Source organism: Tamandua tetradactyla, chromosome 1 (assembly GCF_023851605.1).
Source record: "Tamandua tetradactyla isolate mTamTet1 chromosome 1, mTamTet1.pri, whole genome shotgun sequence".
Taxonomy (NCBI): domain Eukaryota; kingdom Metazoa; phylum Chordata; class Mammalia; order Pilosa; family Myrmecophagidae; genus Tamandua; species Tamandua tetradactyla.
In genome coordinates this window covers 230,191,754-230,213,177 of record NC_135327.1, presented here as the reverse complement: position 1 = coordinate 230,213,177, position 21,424 = coordinate 230,191,754, and the positions used below count along the sequence as shown (strand labels likewise).

Sequence of the window (21,424 nt, the reverse complement as noted above, 5' to 3'; positions counted from 1 at the left end):
GGCGGGGGCGCATGGTCTGAGAAAAATTGATTTTTAATGGAAAAATTATTCTAAAAATAATAAAGGTTCTCTTTTAGTTAAGTCAAACTTGAAAAGGGGTAGCAGAGGGAAAGCACTTTCCCTACCAAACATGAATAGATTCTGTGATGACGTTATAATAAATACAACATATAAACCCACAGTGGAACAGGAGAGACAAGCTTAAACCTCTGAAGTATGGACACATTGTTTTAGTTTTAAAAAGGAAAAGTCTGGATTGTTTCATAGATGGTGCTGAGTAAACTGGCACCCTTTAGAGAAAAATATCAAGCTCAATCCCCATCTTGGGTCACATCGGAAGAAGAGGGACTCCAGAGAGTGCAGGCACCTCATGGTGATAAGTGGAAATGGACAAGTTCCCTGTGACCTTAAAGTGGAGGAGAGTTTCTTAAAAACCTAAAAAAGCCTAAGAGGCTTTTGAAGTATCCAATAGAAAATATTGATGTATTTAACTAATGAAATTAAGGATTTCTCTTCAGTGAAAAGGAATTGATAAAATTAACAAGAAGACAATGAACTAGTGGGAGATATTCTCTATTTCCAAAACTAATGCAGAATTCATTGCTGCAATATACAAGGAAAATCTGATGATCAATGAGATCAAGATTGATCTAGAAAGATGCAAAATCTAAATGGAAAATGTTCAAATGGTGTGAATCAGCAATCATTAGAGAGGAAGTCTGAATAGTTAACAAGAATACATTGTAATCAAATAAATGAAAAGGTAAAACACCAAATTATCATTTTCTATCCACACATTGACAGATTAGAATGATAAATACTAAGTGTTGGTGAAAATATGGGGAAACATGAATGCTCATACACATCTGATGCAGTGATTCCAATGTCGTATCAACTTGGTTTAAACATCAATATACTTTACAACCCAATCATTCTACCTCTGGGCCTGTATCCCCAAGGAAGTGTCTGACCGTTGAGTGGCTATGAATGAGGCTATTCATTTAGGGTAGCTGCTCCCAGGGAAGACCTATGCCCCTCTTTCTAAGAGAATAGGTCACTCAAAGTGGATTGATGTACCCTAGGGAATGTCATGCACTGTTGAAGCAACAAACCAAATGTATTCCATAAAGGAGAGTAAATTGTCAAGAGCCCCATCCAGCATCTCGAGCAATTGGGTGATTGAGCAACCAACTGTTGTGATGTTTTGGTAACCTTTTGCTCCATAACAAATCACTTCAACATGTATTGGGGTTTAGTTTAACAAAGCACCATTCTGAGGCTTCAGACAACAATCATTTCTTCCCATCATGTATCTGCAATTTGGGCTTGGAAACGAGAAGTGATGACTTCTTTCTGCATCAACTGGGTCAGCTCAGGAAAGGCTGGCATACTAACTTCCCAGGCGTCTCCAGCACATGGCTGGCAAGTTGGTTTGGCAGTCAGCTACAGCTTAGCAAGGCTTGTTGCATGGGGACCTCTGTTTCTTTACATAAAGGCCCCTCCACATGGCTCGGGCTTCCTTAAAAATGGCAGCCCAAGCAATGGCAACCTCAGTATGCCAAGGAACAGGAAGTGGAAGCTTCCAGCCTCTTAAGGTGTGGGCCTAGAAATTAACACAGGATCACTTTTGCCACATTCTAATTGTCAAATTACTTAGATCCAACAGGCAGGGAAATAGATCCACCTCTATGTGAGAAGATCATTGAAGAATTTGTGGATATCTTATATCCTTCCAGGTATAAATCATTTACCCTAGTCCCATGTGAAAACACACTCATCTGCTCTCAAGGGCCACAAAACTCTTGTCCTATTGTGGCCTCAGCTTAAGTGACTGAAATCATGCTCAGGTAGAGATGAGGCCAGCTAGTGTGATCAATCTCCATTTGAAGATCTGTGCCCCCTACAAAGCCAGCCCACAGTGTGTGACAAGCAAGCATAACTGCAGTAGTCCTGTTCAAAAGAGGGTCCGCAGTCACATACCACTCACTGGTTCTTTGCAAGTTGAAGATTCGCACAAGCCCACGAGGCCAGTTTCTTGATTAGGGCAATTGCTAGTCCATGGGGGTGACCCTGTCCACCTCTCAGCTCTGTTTTCTGGACTCTTGGTTTTCCCCTGTAAGTCTCCTCTCTTCCAAACAGAATAAGCCATATTCACATTGAGTAATTTTCTCAGCCTTCCTTTCCTATGGAAGGTTGGGATCTAAATATCTCTTTTTATTTTGTACTATCTCTGTCCCTTTCAGTCCAGGTGATTAGTTTCTTATTTGTCAATTTATAATCAATTCCATTATGCAAAAGTCACACCACATTTCCTTTCAAGACAGACCCTTTTGTGCCCTGGATGACTCTCAGTCTGCTGGGAGACAATAATCTTATTGATTAAAATTCCTGCTATTTTACCCAATGCAGTTGTGAATCTTAAGCACAGGCCTTATAATTCTCAGAAGTCCTGTTAGTTGCATCCTTATGTCTTTCTGAAGTCCTAACAAGGGGTCATAAAGCTTTGAGTTCTTTACCCAGTATGCCTGGTTGAAAGGATTATGTAAACTAGAAAAGTCATGTTTTAATCCTGATGGATTTTGTGGAGGCAGCTGTTTCTTTTAATCCCTATTCAGCAATTAGCTTGAAATTTGATTAGATTATCTCCACCAAGATGTGGCACACCCAACTGTGGGTATTAATTAACCTTTGATTAGAGGGAGATATAACTTCACCCATTCCAGGTGGGTCTTGATTAGTTTACTAGAATCCTTTAGAAGAGGAAACATTTTGGAAAATGCTTCAGAAACACGAGAGCCCATATAGCCAGAGACCTTTGGAGCTGAAGAAGGAAAATGTCCCCAGGGGAGCTTCATGAAGCAAGAAACCTGGAGAGAAAGCTAGCAGATGTCACCATGTTCTCCATGTGCCCTCCCAGCTGAGAGAGAAATGCTAAATGCGATCGGCATTTTTAAACCAAGGTATCTTTCCCTGGATGCCTTAGATTGGACATTTCTATAGCCTTGCTTTAATTTAGACATTTTCATGGCCTTAGAACTGTAAACTTGCAACTCAATAAATTCCCCCTTTTAAAAGCTGTTCTGTTTCTGGTATATCACATTCCAGAAGCTAGCAAACAAGAACACCCAGACACCCTTTTTCATTGGTACAGTCCTGGATTTGATTTTTGCCCTAGAACCATTTCTTCTTTTGAGCATTTTTCTCATTGCTGAGAAGAAGTATAAGAAACTGTTTATTTTTCAACTCAGAAAATCCTGGCTTCTTTGTGTCTCCTCTAAACTCAGGTTAAAAACTTAATATATCTTCTTTTTAGCTCATCTTTCTCTACTTGTATTTTATTTCATGAAGCTCTAAGAAACTAGTTGGCACATTTGGCATTCTGCCTGAAAATCTCCTTAGCTAGGTCTGCAAGTTCATTAGATACATCTCGCATGGTCCACGTTCTGAGGGAGATAGTTTTGCTGTAGTTTTCACCACTACATGATACAGGTCAGCTCTCCCCAAGCATCTTCCTCACTGTCCTTCATGTCCTCACTGAAAGTCTCTTCCAGGCACTTCCAGCTCCCACTTGCCTCCTGGTCCCAAAGCCATGCTGCATGCTTTGGCATTTGGATTGTGGCAGCATCCCGCTTTCAGGTAGCGATTCTCTTCCAGATACATGACCAATGTCCCAGGAGTTAGAAGGCGGATGCTGGCCAGGGCCTGGGAACTGCACAGCCTCATTATGGTGAAGACGCCCAGATTCAAGGTGAGGGTATCTGGATCCCAGCTTGAGGTCAACATTGTGTCAAACCATGGGGAGCATGAAGGAGCAGGTTTGAAGATCACAGTTCAGTTGGGCATGTTGAATGTGGGCCAGATGAGTTAAAATTTAAAGCAGACAACAAGATATGATTTTGGACCCAAAAAGAGAGGCCTGGGCTGGCGGGTGAAATCTGGGCGCCATGATGGTGAACGATAGCACCTCCAAGGAGAGCATGGAATACGGAGGAAAGAAAGGTCAAGACTGATGCCAAAGAAAGTTAACACTGAGCGGGGAGTTCAGAAGGCAGGAGCGAACCATGCATGTGGTGATTGGGAAGTCAAAGAAGAGGGCATTTTAAGGGAAATAAGTGGCCAAACGATGCATTTTCTCTTCCCCATCACGCTTTCTGTCAGCTCAACCAAATGGAACCCGTACAAGGAAACAAAACTTTCCTACTGGGCTAAAATTGCCAGCAGGCTTTTCACCAGACTGTCATTTATTTTGGTAAAATTATGGAAATCATTAAACAATGTGATTTCTAGAAAAAATATTGAAGGAAAATTACTCTTGGCTGCCATGGCAGTTATAGGCTGCGCACGCTCCCAGCCTGGGCAATGTGGGGGGACAGGAAAGGCAGCCCCAAGCCCTTAGCATGCCTGTGGCCTGACCACACAAGCAACTATCAGACAGCTCAGCGTTTCATGAGTGTGCTTAAGGAGGAAGGACAGTCTGCCGGGAAAGTTAGTAAGCAAGATATGATACCTAATTGGTTTTGCTAAGTATAAATAAAATAAGAATGCTGTCCACAAAAAGAAATTTCCATTTCAGGCTGTGTTCATGCAACTGAGTTTTGAAGTGACAGTGCCTGGATGGTGGTCTGGATGAGGAACGAGGCGATTTGCATTTTTCGGAAATGTGCACTGCAATTTACTTCATCTATTCCTGCATCCTTTTACATTTTTTTTCACTCTCAGCCCAGCCTCTGTCCCCTGGACGGCAGAATCCTGACTCGCTTCCTTCCTAACCTCTCCTGACCTCCACTGTACACAAAGCAAGACTACCCGGAGGCTTTTCCCACCCAGAGGCCCGGGAACATCTCTATGGATAATTATCCTGCTGGGGAAGGAAGACATATGACATGTGCTGCTTCCTCAGCTTTCTTGAGAGTGATGGGCTTTAAAGGTGGTGGTGAAATAACTTGGGGAAGCAGCCTTATAAAGGCTTTTCTAAATTCCCGATGTTCTGATGGAGGTGAGTCAATATCCTCCTCATATAACATAAAAAACCAACCCGAAGCCTTGACGGCACACCTAGCAGGGAGGGAACACATTCTTCAGGTTGTGACTTGAAGATACGCCAGGGAGGACCTTGAAGTTCTGTCAGCAATTAAAGAGAAAAATGTGGAGAAATGTGAAAGGGAGAATCCAAGGAGATGTGAAATGTAAAAGATTCTAGGAAGGGACGAGGGAACCATACAAGTTTTCCCAGAAGATTGATTTGATTTTGGAAAAGTCTTCCAACTTCCCAGAGCCTATGCAAATGCTGAACATTTTTGAGGTCTGCCCTATCAATTGTAATATATAATGGAAAGAACTAATTATTTTAGAACTGTGCAGCTGCATGCAACCTTCAGATTAATATCAGACTTCAAAGAAAGAAGCAGATGTGTAAAGCAGAAAAAAATGCCAGATATGTTCTTTGGGGCATTAGGAAATGTGCGGTTGGATGAAAGAGTCTTATTCAATAATAATTTTCCATCTCCCGGCCATGGCAATGAGATTAATCTATATTAGTCTGTCAGCTAGGTTGCTTTTTTTCATTGTATTTGTTATTTTTCCATTTTGAGTATAATAGACAGGAAATTGCAGCTTTTTCAGATCTATGTGGATTTCGTAAATTCCAAATGTAAGGCAATCAGAAAAACAGATCCAAATAAGGTGTTTTTGCTATTGTCAATTGCAATTTGTTAGTCTCCTTTTAGCAGAACTGAGAATATCACTGCACAATCCACTCTGTTGAAACTTGTCTCTAAATTTTTTTAGCTAGATAGTTGAGATTTAGACACAAGTATTTAAGACAGCAAGCGCTGTCAGCATTTGCCTTTAAGCAAGCGTTTCTCAGAACGCCCACTGAGCATTTGCCACCTTGGATAAGCCCTTAGTCAAAATGCTACGTGGCTTATCCGGTTTGACTTTGAACGGGACCTGTCTCTATAGCACCATCATGTCCTGCCAGCCTTCTGTCAGAATAGCACAGGAACATGTCACCTGGAAACGAGCTAGTTAACGTGGTCCACATTTGTCCGGCTGGGCAAGATAGCAGCACAAGACACCCCAGGGTGTTGCTCTTCCACGGAATCCTTGAACAACAAGCAAAACCTGGCACAGCCAGCTTCCTCAAAACTCCAGAAAACAGGTCCAGGTTTGCAGTAACTGGGGTAAGTGCCAAATCAAGAAAACAAAGCTTTAAAAATGATAGAAGCACTTGGCAGCTTCTATCTCCCACATGGCCCCTGCCCAATGACACTCCAGTGCAGCGTGGAGCCAGCTTGTGCTCCCATTGTGGGTCCCTGGCCCTAATCCACAGAGAGCAGAGGAAGCCTTATGCACATAATGGGGTGCCCATGTATCGGTGCCAATCTATCCAGTGGCAGTCTGAAAAGTGAACCAGGAAGCTCATCTCTGACACTCCCTGCCAGAATTTGCTCTGCAGACAGAAAGAGATTTCCATTCCTAAAGGAGTGTAAGAGACCTTATAGTCAAAGAAGTCTGGGGCAAAAGAGTACAGGCTTTAAGACATTCAATAGAGCACCCGGGATTGAAAATCCGTTACACAGAGAGTGTGGAGACGTTCATATCCGTGTTAACAGGAGAGTTCCTAAGGTCAACAGCAGATGCCCAGGACCAGATGCAGGTTCAGAAAAGAAAGACGGTGAAGACCCTGCACCTCCCTTTCACCTTAGGCTGTTCTTCATGGGGGGTGCTAATCTCTGAAGGGGAGCACCAGCCAATGCAGAGCCAATTTTCAAAGACTGAAAAGTATTTTTTTTGCTTTGGTTTGTTTGTTTTTGTCAGCTCCCAGCAGTCAAGGAAATTTTGGTCATATCATTATCTGGAAACAAACTTAAGGAAAAGACAGCTGAGGATCTAAATCACAGTTAACATTAAAATATTAAAATGTATGGTGTGCGCAAAGAAACAGGAAATGATGGCCTATCAAAGGAAGAAGATAAAAATTCAAAACCATCAATGAAGAAAATCATATTTTGGAAATACTAGGCAAAGACCTTTAAAATATTATTTGAATATGCTCAAGGAGAAAAAGGAAAACACAGAGAAAGAACTAAAGGATATCAGACTTAATTATTAATACATAAGAAACTCAATAAAGATATAGAAATTCTAAAAAGGAACCAAATCAGAAATAGTGGTACTGAAGACCACAATAATTGTAATTAAAATTTTCCTAGAGGGTTTCAACAGCAGATTGGATCTGACAGAAGAAAGAAGCAGTGAACTTGAAGGCAAAATTTTTGAAATGATGCAGGCTGAGAAACAGAAAGAAAAAAGAACTTTACAATGTGAACAGAGCTTAATAAACCTGTGGGACACTACCAAGCATGCCAGTCTACGTATCATGGGGGTCCTAGGAGGGAAGAAAGAGATAAAGGGACAGAAGAATATTCAAAAGCACAAAGGTAGAAATGAAAGACGGGAATATGCATATTTAAGAATCCCAACAAACTCCGAACAGGTGAAACTTGAAGGGAGCACACCCAGACACATAGTATTCAAACTGTTGAATGCCAAGGACAAAAAGTGCCACCTGCTGTGTACAAGGGAGCCCCAATAAGATGAAGTGTTGACTTCTCATCAGAAACCATGGAGACAAGAAGAAAGTGGGACAAAATATTTAAAGTGCAGAAAAAAAAATTGCCAATCAATAATTTTATATCAAGCGAGTCTGTTTTCAAAATGAGGGAAAGATTAAAACATTCCCAGATTAATAGAAACTAAGGGAGTTCAAAACCATTATCTGTCATACTAGCAATGTTAAAGGGCATTTTTCAGATTGAAAGGATACCAATAGTGAATTACAGAGGCATAAAGAAATAAAGACCTCTAGTAAAGGTAAACATGAGTAATTATAATTATTCTTTGTATGTAATGCCACTTTTAACTCTTTATAGGTGCTAAAATGCAAATGCATTAAAAAGTAATGATAGGGCGGTGCAGCGGTGGCTCAGTGAAAGAATTCTTGCCTGCCATAACAGAGGCCCAGGTTCAGTTCCTGGAGCTTGCCCATGCCCAAAACAAAATAAATCAATAACAATGGATATTCAATATATAGAAATATAACTTGTAAGAAGTACAACAAAAAATGTGGGGGGACAGAAGGATATAGGAAGACTTTTTGTGAATGCTATTCAACTTAAGTTGAAATAAAATCAAACATGACTGTTACAGATTTAGGATGTTAAATTGAAGCCCCATGAAAACCACAAAGATCTGAAAAATGTATATGGAAGGAAATGAGAAGGAATACAAATAGTACATTGCAAAAAAATCTAATAAATATGATGTAGACATTAATGGAAGAATTGAGGAGCAAAAAAGGTGTAAATTACAAAGACCAAATAGCAAAATGGCAGAGGTCCACATTACTATTAGGTGCTATATAGTGGTAAATTAATTAAACTTTCCAGGCAAAAGACAGAGATTGGAAGATTGGATTAAGAGCATAACATAACTATATGCTATTTCAAGAGGCTTACCTTAAATTCAAAGACCTAAGTAGGTTGAAAGTGAAAGGATGAAAGACATATACCAGACAAATAGTAACCAAAAGAAAGCTGAGATAGCTATAGTAATATCTTATAAAATAGATTTTAAGTCAAAACTGGTAGGAGGTACAAAGAAGGTCACTATATTCTGTTAAGGGGTTCAACGAGAAGACATAATAATTATAAATATATGCACCTAACAGGAGGGTCTCAAAATATATGATGCAATTATTTACAGATGTGAAAGGAGAAATTAACAGTTTTATATAACATTAGGAGACTTCAATACACCACTTTTAACAATGGATAGAACATCTAAATATAAGATCAGTGAAGAAATAAAATACTTGAATGACACTGTAAACCAACTAGACTTAACAGACATATTTAGAACACTCCAACCAACATCAAAAATATTCATTCTTCTCTGGTGTACATGGTTCATTCCCAAGACAAACTATATGTTACATCACAAAACAAATCTTAATAAATTTAAGGGTGTGAAGGACATGCACATGAAAGCTATAAAACATCGTTAAAAGAAATCAGATAAATGGAAAGACATTCCATGTTCATGAATTGAAAGACTAAATATCATTATGATGTCAATTCCATTCAAAGCAATTGCAGATTCAAACAGCTAGAGATATTTTGATAATGAAGAACGAAGTTGGAGGACTCACACTTCACAACTTCAGTACTTATTACAGAGCTATATTAACGAATATGGCATGGCACTGGCACAAGGACAGACATATAGATCAATGGGATAAGATTGAGAGTTTGGAAACCCTCATATCTATCATCAATTAATTTCTGACAAGGAAGCCAAATCCACTCAAGGGGGGAAAGAATAGTCTATTTTAGCAAATGGTTCTGGGAAAATGATATCCACATCCGAAAGAATGAAAGTGGACTCCTTCCACATTCTACATTAAAAACTTAACTCAAAATATATCAAAAGCCCAAATATAAGAATCAAAACCTTAAAACTCCTAGAAGAAACCATAAGGAAGGCTCTTCAGGATGTTGTACAGACAATGGTTTCTTAGATTTTACATTAAAAGCATAATCAACAAAAGAAAAATAAATAAATGGAACTTTGTCAAATTTAAAAATGTTTGCGCATCAAATAATGTAATTATGAAAGTAAATGACAACCTACATATGGATTAAGCCTTGTCCGATAAGGGCTTAATATCTAGAATATCTAAATAATTCCTACAGTAAGCAATAAAAAGGAAAACAACCCAATTAAAAATGGGCGAAAGAGCGCTCGCTTCAGCAGCACATATACTAAAATTGAAACGATACAGAGATGATTATCATGGCCCTTGAACAACGATGACACACAAATTCGTGAAGCATTCCATATTTAAAAAAGACAAAAAAAGAAAAGAAAAATGGGCAAACTATTTGAATAGACATTTTTCCAGAGAAGATATTTAAATGACCAGAAAACACATGAAAAGATGCTCAAAGCATTAACCATTAGAAAATGCAAACCAAAACCACAGTGGGATATCATTTCATGCTCACTAGAATAGCTGCTATTAAAACAGTAGAAAATAACTAATGTTGGAGCGGATGTGGAGAAATAGAAATACTCTTTCATTGCTGGTGAGAATGTAGAATGATGCAGCCACTGTGAAAGATAATTTGGTGTTTCCTCCAAAAATTAAGCATAGTTACACATAACCCAGCAATACCACTTCTAGGTAAAACCAAGAAGAATTGAAAGCAGTGACTCAAACAGATATTTGTATGCCAGTGCTCACAGCATAATACTCGCAATTGCCAAAAGATGGAAGAAAACCAATTGCCCATATGTTGATTAATGGATAAATAAAATGGTAGATACATGCAATGGAATATTATTCATCAAAAAAAGGAATGAAAGTTCACATCAGATACATGCAAAAACATGGATGTACCCTGCAGACATCATGTTGAGTGAAATAAGCCAGACACAAAATAATGAATATTGTCTGATCTTACTGACACAAAATATTAGAATATAGATGAGCAGGAGCTGGGGTGGGGGTGGGGACTGAGGGGTTGATTCTTAATTAGTAAAGAGTTTCTACTCGGGGTAAAGGGAAATTTTGTAATGAATGGTGGTGATGGTGATGCAACGTTGTGAATAAATTAATTCCACTGAATTATATTTTTGAATGTATTAAAGGGGGAAATATTAGATTATGCTACTAGAATAATTTTTTTAAAAAACCATGGGACTGTAAAATACAGTGAACCCTAATGTATGGACTATAGATAATAGTATACTTATAATAATATCGATTCATCTATTTTAACAAAGTAACCATGTTAAGGCAAATGTAAATAATAGGAAAAACTGTATGCATGTGTGTGTGTGTAGGGGGTGTTGGTATATAGGAATTTTTTATTTCTTGCATGATTTTTCTGTAAACTTACAACTTCTCTAATAAAAACAAAATCAATAAATTAAAAATAATAAGTAAATACCAAAAAAAATCTGGCTATAGAAAAACAGTTAATCTTATCAGGAAATGAATGAAATGTTGCTAAATAAAGAGCAAGTTGGAAGAAGAATCCAAAGTTACACATAGTCCTTCCACCTACAAATGTTGACTATCTAATTTTTTATGTAATCTCTTCATTTTCCTTAATTTTCTATAATGGGAATACAATGGTTTTTAATGGAGATAAAACTATATATATTTAAATATTTTAATATAGTTTTACCTCACATCTCACAGAATACTATTTCTTTATAAAATGGACACCTCAGCTAAGTGGGTGGCTAGAATATACCACGTGAATTTTTTAATTCTTTAGCCCTCCCTGATATTTTTATTTGTGGACAGAGAACAGGGGTTCTCGTTCAAATAATAGATATCCATTATTTGTGGAGTATAAACTCTCTCTATTTTCATATACCAATCAATAATATGAACTTTTTCTTTATCTTACAGTTTATAAATAGGGTAGACAGTTAATGATTTGTTTCTCCCAATATGAACCTCCTGGGGTTACGTCCAGCCACATCCTGGACATAATGCAAAGATAACAAAATGTGGGGCAATTGATCATGTATTATTAGATCTGGGAGAGGTGGGATGATCTCCATGGGCACACAGATCCAGGTGGTGTCATGTATAGCAAGTGAGCCACTGCAGATCCCAACTGGTGGCCGACGCACAGGACAAGGGTGACTGGCCAAAACCCTAATCTGGAAACAGTCTCATCGTCAGTAGGTGGAGGGAGGAAAAAGAAGACAATGAGACTTCAACAACTCTGTGACTGAAGGCCAAAGAGATGGCGAAAGTTTGGGACTCTGTGTGTGGTGCACAGGAGTGCATGACCACAGGGTTTCAATGCCTGTGCCTACGGCCATTGTGTCAAGTGCTGACAAACGTGTTCCAGAGTCCTCACTGTGCCATGCACTGTGGTGAACACTCCACGTCGGCATCTCCACTAGTGGGCACTGACCTTGAGGCTCAGGGCAATGAAGGCACTCACCCAAGACCATGCATCTAGAAAATGGTGGAGTTGGTGTGCACACCCAGCTCCGTGTGATTTCAAAGCTGCCCTTGGATGTGACTTCCGCATGGTTTCACATAGGACGTTTCATCTTTGCAGCCCTGGGTCATCCTCATGCAGGATGTGGTGTAGGCAGAGCAGGTCCCACCCCATCTTATCTGCAAGAGCTCAAAGCACAAGACTGGGTTAGAGAACAGAGGAGGTGAGCAGGGACCAAGGTTTCCCGCCTTTCTCTTTTCATCCATAACACATGATCTGTGATCTCCCATTTCATCAGTGAAATCTCTTTGTGGGAAAGTGAAAGCTCTGTGTTTTCTAACCACTGAGCAGGCAGAGTAATGACCCAGGCAGACACATGGTTGAGATGTTATTGATAGATGAAGATCCTGACAGCCATGGGTTAAACCTTCTCCTCTAAAGGGACAAAATATGCAAACTTTGCTCACCCTAGGGCAATTCATTTAGGTTTGCATCTTATTCTATTACTTCTTACTTCAACTATTGATTTTCTGTGAAAATACTGAGCCTATATTTTATGAGCAACAAAGATGAACATACCTGGGATGAATTTCTTTTTACCTTTAAGTACAACCATTAGAATGATTGAAGCACTCTTCAATGATGTAGCTACAGCTTATTTTTCCAGTTGTTTGAACCAAAGTGCTCTATAACCAAGTTCTCTTGTTCTTCTGCTCTTGGTCTGCAGGTTGACTCAGGGTCGGTGGATCCAGGCTGGGGCTCAGCTAGTCTTGGTGCCAGGCCAGTCTTGGTGGGTTGGACTCAGATCTGCTTCATGTGCATTTTCTTTGGAGCTGAGGCTGAAGGGGCAGCCGATTCCTATAATCAGAAAGCCCTCCAGAGAGCAGATGAGCCATGTTGATGCTTCAAATATCTGTGGTCTGGGTCCCCAGGGATTCCCTAGGGGCTGGAGTCACTTCAACAGAACCTTGAGGGGTTGTAAAGCAATTTAAGATAAAAATATCTTCAACAACGTCTAAACCACTTCCAACCTCAGTCAGGCTGGGGAACTGCAGCATCTTCAGAATAGAATCCATTCCTCCTTCCTCTATTCTCAAGCTAAAGCACACCTTTGCCAAGGCTAAAGGACTGTTAGGCTTATGATTCCACCAAGCCCAGAGCTAAACCTATAAAAATACCAAAACTATACAAATAAGGAACTATAGATTTTTACTCTAAAATTGTGATCCACATGGAAAAATCATAAACACAGACATGTAGAACAAACAGGAAAAAATTAATGAGTAAAATGTTATGAACTTTTGACCCTGTTTCCAAACTGATTAAAATGATTGAGACAAAAATGACTGTTCATGAATTTTTCCCATGGTTGGTTTTGTGTAGTAAAAGATAGTATCTATTTTAACAGTCTGTTTACATTTGCATGTTTCAAATATCAACATTCATCATTTATGATCAACTGATTTACACGACTTCATCTGAGTGGACAGAAAATGTTCCTCATTAAAAATAAATACCTAACCCATGGAAGTTTTATATATTATTTTTCAATGTTCAGTCTTAACAGTCATTGGCTAAATATTGCTGCAATGTCACATTTAGAATTCTGATACATTGTTATGTCTTTATATTAAGACCTGAATACATATCTTTGTGTCTGGGAATATTATAACTTGTACAAAAAAATCTGAGACGCAAAATGAAGCTATTTCAGATGTCTAACCAAAAAAACATGTAAAATGGAGTTATGGATTAAACTGAATGGCCCTGCTGTTGGGACAGGGCAGGACTCCTGCCCCTGTGCTCTGGAGGACTGATCACTGAGCTCAGAAGATGACTCCCAGTCCTTGAAATTTAATGGAATTTGCCCTGCTGGGTTTCAGACTAGCTAAGGATCTGTGGCCCCTGCTTTTCTTCTGATAGCTCCCTTCAGGAATGGTAATGTCTATGGATCCCTGCCCCACCACTATATATTGAAGCCCACTAACTTCTTTCTGAGGGTTCACAAGTCCACAGATGGAGAGGGATGTTGCTCCAGGAGACACACACCCATGGCTGCTTTAGATAAGATTTTGGACTTCAAATTGATGCTGGATGGTTTCAAGTACTAGTTTTCTGTGTACCCCAGAAAAGCCATCTCATTTAATCCTGACTCAATATTGCAGGGTGGAAACTTTTGATTAGATTATCTTCACATAAATGTGGCATGCTCAACTGTGGGTGTGATCTTTTAATTAGATGAGCAATGACTCCACCCATTCAAGGTAGGTCTTGATTAATTTACTGGAAAAGTTTACTTTAAAAGGGGAAATATTTTGAAGAAACCTCCAATGTTTGGCATGTCAACAGAGAGAGTAGATGCAGATGCTTGGAAAATAGTTGCTTCAGAGCTGACAGAGCCAACAAGAGACCCAGACATTTGGAGATGCAGGGCCCAGCAGATGTCACCATGTGCCTTCCCATGAGATGCTAAGCAAGCCAGAACCCAGAGTTCTGTCCCAGAGGAGCTAAGTGAAGTTCCACAGACACCACGTGAGGAACTCCTACAGGAAACAGAGGCTGAAAGCAGTGGAGCCCAGGAGAAAGGGACCAACAGATGCCAGCCATGTGCCTTCCAAGCTGACAGAGTGTTCCAGGTGGCATCCGCCTTTCTGGAGTGAAGATAACCTCTTCTAGTTGTTGCTTTAATTGGGTCATTTTCTCAGCACTAGAATGGTAAACTTGTAAATTATTAAATTCCCTTTTTAAAAGTCATTCCATTTCTGGTATATTGCTCTCCTGCAGCATTAACAGACCAGTACAGATTTTGGTACCAGAGAAGTGGGGTGCTGCTGTGGTTTTTAAATACCAAACATGTTGGAACAGCTTTTTAAATGGATAAGGAGAAGAGTCTGAGAGAGTTGTCAGGATCTTGATAGAGAAGACTTAGAATACTCCGAAGACTGTTGGTAGAAATGTGGAGTCGAAAGATACTTCTGATGAGGCTTTAGACAGAAATAATGAATGTGTCATTGCAAAGTGGAATGAAGGTGACCCTTGTTTTCTAGTGGCAGAAAATATAACAAAATTTGGTGCTAGAGTTGGATGGAAGGCAGAATTTGAGAATAATGATCTCGAATGTTTAGCAGAAGAGATTTTCAAGTTAAATGTGGAAAATATAGCCTGTCTGCTCCTTGCAGTTTATAGTAAAATGTGAGAGGAAAGACATAAGTTGAGGACTGAACTCTTGGGTACACAGAAAACAGAAACTGATGGTCTTGATCAGTCTGAGTTTCCAGAAGGGGAGACTCCAGCGAATAGGACCCCATGTGAGAATTTAACCAAACCTGGCAGCAGTCGGCCATTTCAGAAAAAAGCCGGGATTGGAGATGGAGTTATCCAGAAAGGATCTGTGGAAAGTCCCAATGTCTGGTGGTTGTGACCCCTGCGTACTGCATAGAAAACTGAGAAGAGTGTCGTGAGATCTGCATAAATGGAACCACTGCCCGTCTGGACTAAAAGGGATTGACAAGGGATAAATGGCAGGAAAAATAACTTCAGAGGCAGAACCATGGAAGCTAAGATCTGGAGCCAGGAAACCTTGGGCCAGGAGAGTAGACCCTCATGCACTTGGAGAGGGTGAGTTTGCCCAGAGGTAGAGGGCAGGCCTTCCGCTTTATTGCTTATGAAAAGCTGTACCACCCCAGGCCTCGGAGATTTTGGAGCCTATACTCAGGAGCTGGTAGAGATCCTGAGTGCTGCCCTGACATTTGGAGTGGGTGGAGCTGAGGAAAAGTTGGTCTTGCCAATGAGCCCCAGTCTTGTAGCTCTCACTCCAATGTTTGCAGAGAGCAAGGCCACTGCATAGGATCTTGGAGAGGGTGGGGCTGACATTTTCTAAAGCCCCAAGGATAAATGACCCATTCAAGGTGGGTCTTAATTAGTTTATTGGAAAAGTTTATTTTAAAAGGGGAAATATTTTGGTGCTTGGAAAGCCAACAGAGAGAGCAGATGTAGACATCTGTAGGACAGTGCTTCAGAGCTGACAGAGCCAACACGAGACCCAGATGTTTGGAGATTGCCCAGCAGATGTCACCATGTGCTTTCCCATGAGATGCTAAGCAAGCCAGAGCCCAGAGTTCTGTCCCAGAGGAGCTAAGTGAAAGTCCACAGACACCAAGTGAGGAACCCCCACAGGAAACAGAGGCTGAAAACAATGGAGCCCAGGAGCAAGGGGCTAGCAGATGCCAGCCACGTGACTACCAGCTGACAGAGGTGTTCCAGGTGGCATCAGCTTTTCTTGAGTGAAGGTAGCCTCTTATTGATACCTTAGTTTGGACATTTTCTCAGCACTAGAATGGTAAACGTGTAACTATTCAATTCCCTTTTTAAAAGCCATTCCATTTATTTTATATTGCTTTCTGGCGGCATTAGCAAATGAAATCATTTAATAATTTGGATATGCTAGGATGGGATAAATGTATTTTACATGTGGGAAGGACATGGATTTCAGGAGCCAGAAGTTAGACTGTTATAAATTGAGTTGTGTCCTCCAAAAAGATACCTTGAGGTCACAATGTCCAGTAACTTAGACTGTGACCTTATTTGGAAGTAAGGAAGTTACAGCAGCCCTGGAAAATCAAATTTCAGTAAATTATAACTCAGTTTTCGCCCAACTTCAAACACTTGATTGCTCTTCTGGGATGAGTGAGTCCAGGCCTCATCTTCCACTGTCCACCTTCAGCTTGGCCTGGCACTGTGCCTCAGACCGCTTTGGAGCCACTGAGCTGGAGGGGTCACCATTCCCATTTTGGAGTAGGCACCTCCCTGAGATGCCACCTCCCTCCCGCTCTCTTGGTTTACTTGCTAACACCTTGGCATGTAGCTCCAGGCCTTGCAATGCAGACTGACCTGGGTTTTGCCCCCAGGAAGTCCATGTTTTCTGATGAGGGTGGCATTCAGGGGCACAGTGGCCACCCAAAGGTGGGCCCGGGAGAGCGCAGGTTGTCAGCGCTCATCCCCAGCTTCCTTTGCAGCATGTAGGGTTTATAAGAGAGCTCCATGTATGATCTTATTTGAAAATGGGTTCTGCCAGTCCTGGATTCCTTTAGAAAAGTATTGCTCATAACCAACTCAGATGATAGGCGGTTCCCTTGGTTTCCTAGGGCACTGTAACAACGCACACAATCTAATGGCCTAAACAACAACAATGCACAGATATTTACTGTCCCCAGTTCTGCAGGTGGGACATCCAAAATCAGGATGCTGGCAGGACCTCGTTCCCTTTGCAGCCTGCAGGGGAGTCTGCTCCATCCCTCTCCTGGCTTTGGGTGGTGGCTGGCCTTGTCGTATGGCCTTCACCCTCTGTCTGTCTGTCTGTCTGTCTGTCTGCATCTCTTCTCCTCTAGCTATAAGAACACCAGGCATGTTGGGTTAAGGGCCCACTCTCCTCCAGTAGGACCTCACTCTCCCTCACCCAACTCCATCTGCAATGGCCCTGTTTACTAACAAAGTCATGACCCGAGACACTGAAGATTAGAGCTCCCAGATGTCTTTTGGGGGACACAAGGGAATTCACGATATAGGTAATGACAACAGGCCCTGATGTTCTCCTAGGAGGGCTCATTTTCCAGACCTACCTGTGTAAATCTAGCCCATTCTCCATGTTCACCTCTAAGCATCATGTGCCAGAGTGTGATTATATTAGGAATGCTAGGCAATTCACCTGCAGTTACTAAATCTGTGTCTCCTTTAAGCCAAATGATTTAATTGCAAAAATGATGTAAGAAGAAACCCACAGGTCTATGGGTTTTCATTTTTTTTTCTGAAGGATACAAAGGGCAATGGAGGATATATTTTCTTTTGGAAGATGTAGTGAAAGTAACCTTAGGGTTCATTTAGCGTGGTTATTGGGAGATCACATCATTTTCTCTTATATTAGTGTTTGTCCAGAAGCTCCTTCCCCATCGCTCTGTGCTTGCATCAAGTAATCGAGACTACAACTCTGTTTCCAGCTCGCACAGGCTTCCCCCTTATTTACACCTCTGTGAGTCCCCACATGGATTTGGGTGTATTTATATGCACACACTGATGTTATCTGAAGACATGCTTAATTAAGGCTCTTTAATATGCTCTGTACAGAAAATAAAACCCTCTATTGTAGCAACCTGGGAAAGGGGTAAGTAAAAATACCTGTGTCTTTGGAGACCTTGAATTTTCAAAGAGCTTTTATGTTGATTAGTTCATGTAACACTCACAAATTTTCTGGCATGAAAGTAAGAATTATTAAGTCGACGGCAAGAGTTAAGCTGTTAGACTGCGATAAGGACTGGCTTTTGAAGCACAGAGCTGCAAGAGGCACCGTTCTGTCTTTTAACCATCAATGGGTCTGTTTTCTGCATCTCAGGCCAGCCTGGGTCTAACCCCCAACATGTGGGCTCTACCGTGAGAGTCCCTGCCCCTTTGGCTGTTGACTCTGATTCCTCTAACCCCTGGTCTTGGCATGGCCTTCTGGCTTTATGTTCCTGGACCTCTGACTTCATTTCTTTGTCTACATCATTCAGAATTCCAGTCCTGTTTCCAATTCTAGCCTTAAATGAAGCTGCTGATTCGACCTAAATCTAAAAGACCAATGCTGAATCATCCTTCTTTTCAGGGAAGATTTTAGGGAAGCTTGAAATTCAATGAAATGCCTTTTTTTTTTGGACTAATTGTCCTTGGCCTCATTTGAGGGAATGTTTGCCATAACTAAATTGGTTGAGTTTCTAATTCCCCTGTGACCTTTTGTCTGTTCTTCAGAGTAAAGTCAATTAGTTCTGCCATTTGCTTATTAGAAAAAAATATTCACTTATTAAGCCCTTCCTGTTTGCCCTTCAGATCTCAGCTTAAATGTCACTTCCTGATAGAACCTTCCTGGACCACCTCACTGGGTTTGGTCGCCTGGTAGGAGGCACCCACAATGCACAGGTAACACCTGCTTGTCCCACCTGCTGCAGCTTTACGACCTATCATCTCTTCCCCAATATACCGCAGCTTCCATGAGGCCCTTGTCCTCTGGCAGGATGCTCTGTCTAGCTCACTGGCCAGGACGTCACAGACGACCAATACCATTTTTGACAAATAAAAGTAAATGCAGAACAGTGTACTAGCCACCGAGGATGCCACAATTTCCAAGACATCAGAGGTAGCTCACTATCCACTGGGGAATGCGGGGCATATAAATGCAAATGCAAACAGTACTAAATAGAATAAAGGACAATCAAATGGATAATCCATCTCAGAAGAGCTGTGTTTTCAGAGAAGTCAACGGGAGCTTAAAAAAGGAGTGAGGACTGTGCCTTGCATAGCCAAGAAAGGCTTTGTAAACAGCAGTGGGACCAGGAGATGGGGTGGCTTAGCTAAGGGGAGGGGGCTTTTCACAGCAGGAGAAAAGGAGGGGCCCAGGGGGAGGGACTCGAGCAGAGTGTACTACAAGGGCAGGTCTGTAGGTTTTCATTTTTTCCCTGAAGGATACAAAGGGCAATGGAGGATATATTTTCTTTTGGCTGATGTAGTGGAAGCAACCGTGGGATTCATTTAGCGTGGCAGTGTGGAGAGGTACAAACTGTAGAGGAAAGAAGGCAATTTTTTGCCATCATCCAGGTGATGTAATAAGGGCAAACGTGGGAGGGAACAGAGAAAGACAACAGGAGCTGATAACTGGCCAGACAGAGAAGAGAAACACTTGGAGTGTTGAAGGCAGTAAAGAGCAGGAGAATATATATATGCATAAAGCAAACAAAAATCTGGAGAGACTGGAGAAAGGCTGAACACACTGAGTTTGAAGTCACAACCTCCCGACACAGGTTCTGAGCGGGCAGAAACCTCCCACTTATGTGTGACCTTGGGGGTGTGGAAAGACTGAGGAGTCTGGGCTGGGGGCAGCTGCACAGAGGTGTTGGCCACCCTGGAGGGCTTCTAGGAGAGTCTCTAGTTGGAGAAGAAAAGTATAAACATACTAGTATTAACGTTTAGAGAGATGTCCTCTTTAGCTTTTACTTGCTAAAAAATATAAAGAACAACAATAAAAATATCCAGTTCTCTGGATATAAAAATATCCCCCAAAGTGACATTGACTCTCCTGCCACAAAATATGAATCCTCCACCAGTGACCTCTAATCTTCATGAAAGATCTGAAATAGCAATAAGTTCAATAACTTGACTTATTGATGACTAACAATCTCAGGTGTGAAAGCCAAACATTTAATGAATAAATGCGATTCATGTTTGAACCAAGCAGCTCAGCAAGGTAAGCCTAATGGCCCAGTAAGAGCAATGGTTTTTGACCATCACTTACCATAAAAGAAGGGCTTCTTGTAAGACAGGAACTTCTGTAGCATGAACAACCCTTGCACAAAAGAGAAATTAGCTCTGGCATTAGAAGTGAACTTCTGAGTGTGCAGGGTATGGGCCAAATTAGCTGCAAACTGTCAGTACTGTGGAAATATTTGTGTAGTGTTTCCCAATGGTAGGGCCTCCAAGCCCCCTGAGATGAAATTTCGTCAAGGTTGGGTAGGTTTGTAGTCTGATGTGTTGAAAGTTCTCCTAGGAGGTAAGAGACAGTCGGCAACCATCGATGGGGCCAGCCATTGCATTGCTCCCTTTTCTGTTGCTGAAATGCTGACCCTCGTATGACTGTCCAGAAGCAGTAAGGAGGCTACAGGTGGAAACCAGTCTGCCGATGCCCTCCCTGAGCACCACCTAACCTTAGCACAGTGACGTTGAAAGCCGGAGCCGCTGTTGCCCAGCACGGTTGGCGATGGGTGTGGGGAGCTGTCCTGGACACCCAGGAGTCTGTCCAGATGGTGTCTTTCTCTTGAATGTCTTCAAAGACTCATTTTCTCTAAGAAGTTGAGGGAATAGTGCAAGCCCGCCAAGCATATGGCCTTTTTAACTTTCATTACACAAAGATGCCCCAGCGAGTCTTCGGCAGCTAAGGATTTGGCAGGCTGGCAGTCTTGGCAAGGCTGTGTGGCTCACAGACTCTCGGGGGCTCTTCTGGCCACAGAGTAATTACTACAGTTTGCAAAGTTCCTAGACGAAGGGGGGAACTTCATCCAGAATGAGCCACCTCAGGCACTGAAGGGCGTTCTGCAAGCACGACCAGCTCTGCAGGATGCAGGGGGAATACCTTTAACAAAGTCTTCCCAAGGGGAGACTTACTTTGCAAGTTTGAAAATGCACTCACACATCAAAGAACGCCACCTGCACATTGCTCTCCACACTTTCGCTGGGTCTGTCCCAACCCCTTGGGTTTGAGAATGAGGGGCAAGACCATTATTGCCATTTTAAAATTATTATCAATATCATCCTTTCTCTTAAGGACAGTTTCCTTTCAACCTGCAGAACTCCCTTCAGTAATTCTTATAGGGCAG

At 41.4% G+C, this 21,424-nt stretch overlaps 1 non-coding gene across 1 annotated transcript; it reads left to right on the top strand.

The window, feature by feature from the left end:
- Nucleotides 1-9,800: 9,800 nt before the first annotated feature.
- On the top strand, nucleotides 9,801-9,907 carry LOC143653237 (U6 spliceosomal RNA). The gene has a single exon (XR_013161188.1). It is a non-coding gene; the product is annotated as a U6 spliceosomal RNA (small nuclear RNA).
- Nucleotides 9,908-21,424: the final 11,517 nt, after the last annotated feature.